Below are 2,257 nucleotides of genomic sequence, written 5' to 3' on the forward strand. Positions count from 1 at the left end.
TCAAACAGATCTGCGATTTCTGTTTCTGTTGGAGCTGTCATCTTGCTTAGTGCTTGAGATTTTTCTGAAACTCTTCTACAAGGTATTTTGCAATATACCAGCAGGGTTTATGACATTTTTTCATATTATCCTGCATGTCTGATCAATAAAGTAGATTTTAAGGTCCCTTTTCCCCAGCAGAGCAGAGGCACTTGGAAGAGAGGCCAAACGGACCTTTTTATTTTCTTTCCTCTCCACCATCTGAGACATTCTTCTCCAAGAATTGCCTCATGCAATGGACGAGTTTTGGAGGTGGGGACTGGAATTCTCTACAAGGACAATGGTTGAGGAGGAACACAACCCAAAACCTCTTGGGGGAAATGCGCTGTCACGAGTTGGAGAAAAGTCAGATGTGTACTCTGTAATTTGAGTCTTTCCAATACTGGATGATATTGAAGATGGTGTAAAGCACAATAGTAGGGCCAAGTTAATGATGTCTTAGTAACCTTTTATTGAGATGGTTTCCCTGTGGGATTCTGCTTCTACCTTTATTTTTTGTAAACCAGAGCAATTGTTTTTATCTTAAAATGTATTACCTTCCTTGGTCCTGAAGTTATACAGATCATGTGCTTCAGGGATTCAGAACTTTCACTGGTTTATTTCTTTAACATAATAAGGTCGCTAGATATGTATCGACAATGTTTTATTTTACACAAGTTACGTGTACTGTATACCTTGGGACTTTAGTAGTACAGTTCTTAGTACTTAGTGCTTAGTACAGTGCTCTGCACACAGTAAGCGCTCAATAAATATGATTGAATGAATAGTACACACCTGTCTACATGTTTTGTTTTGTTGTCTGTCTCCCCCTTCTAGACTGTGAGCCCTTTGTTGGGTAGGGACTGTCTCTATATGTTGCCGACTTGTACTTCCCAAGTGCTTAGTACAGTGTTCTGCACACAGTAAGTGCTCAATAAATACAATTGATTGAATGAATGAATGAATGAAGTGCTTAGTATAGTGTTCTGCACACAGTAAGCACTCAATACCATTGATTGATTGATTGATAGTAGTAGTAATAATAAAAAAGTGTAAGAGTAAGGAAATTCAGGGTGCAGCTCAACTTAGAACTATGCTTAGCACACAGCAAGTGCTCAGTAAATACCATTGGTCGATTGATAGGTCATTGCATCTTAGGAGAGTTGTGAGAAAGTTGGTGGAAGTACAGGGAAAAGTAACCAAGGTGACCAGGGGAGTGGAGAAGCTTCCTTAGGAGGCTAGACTGAAAGAGTTAAGATCCTTTAGTCTGGGAAGAAGCAGCTAAGGGAGGACATGATTAACGTATATTAACTCAGGAAGGGTGTAGAAAGGGCAAAGATGGAGTTACTGTATACCAAATTCCTAAACAGCAGAATGAGGGGACACCCATTGAAGCTTGTAATGGCAGTTGTTTCAAAACAAACAAAAGGAAGCCCTTCTTCACACAGTGGGAGGTACACATATGGAATTCATTACCATTGAAAGTTGTGCCGGCAAAAACTATCAGTAGGTTCTAAAGGGGTTTGGATAAAAATATGGAAAAGTCGTCCGTAATAGGTGATTGGAGAGAAACTTGGGGAAAAGTCAGGTTTGTTTGGCATTGTGGCCCTAAAAAATGAAGATCACTGTCAGGGAAGGCAGCAATCACATGGTACCTCCAAGCATCCTGTTGTCACTGTGGGAGACAGAACACTGGGCTGGGTGCACCACCTAACCTAATAATACCACTGCTTCTGTTTTTATATTCTCTTCCTAATTCAGTTGGTGCTCTGTGACTCTTTAGCCCAAGTAGGAATTCTGAGAACCTCCTGATCATTAAGCCTTATGTAGATTATCCTTCCCCCTCTCAGGATTGCACCTGGTGAGTTTCCAATATCCTACCAGTCTCAGCTTTGGGAGGGAGAGTCAAGCAGAGGCATACCCATTCCATTCTTAGCTTGGACAGTGGCTAGCGAGTGGAAGGCAATCTGCTACAAGTCAAAACTCACCTGTGCAGCAGCATGGGAGAGAGTCGAGAGCGGAGACTCAAGTTTACTGTGTGGAAAAAGGCAATAGTTAACCATTTCCATATTTTTACCAAGAAAACTCAATGGATACATTACTAGAACGATTGCAGATGGAGGTGGAACCTTCTGGGGGAGATGTGTCCGTACTGTGGGTCAGAAATGACTCCCATTCTCCTGCCCTAGTGCCGAATAAGATCTAGAGCATGAATCTGGGAGTCAGAGGTCCTGAGTTC

General features: G+C 41.7%; 1 non-coding gene across 1 annotated transcript; it reads left to right on the forward strand.

The window, feature by feature from the left end:
- The first annotated feature begins 1,858 nt into the window (after positions 1-1,858).
- Positions 1,859-1,996, forward strand: LOC119930154. The gene has a single exon (XR_005451644.1). It is a non-coding gene; the product is annotated as a small nucleolar RNA SNORA7 (small nucleolar RNA).
- The last annotated feature ends 261 nt before the right edge of the window (positions 1,997-2,257 follow it).

Source organism: Tachyglossus aculeatus, chromosome 6 (genome assembly GCF_015852505.1).
Source record: "Tachyglossus aculeatus isolate mTacAcu1 chromosome 6, mTacAcu1.pri, whole genome shotgun sequence".
Taxonomy (NCBI): Eukaryota; Metazoa; Chordata; class Mammalia; order Monotremata; family Tachyglossidae; genus Tachyglossus; species Tachyglossus aculeatus.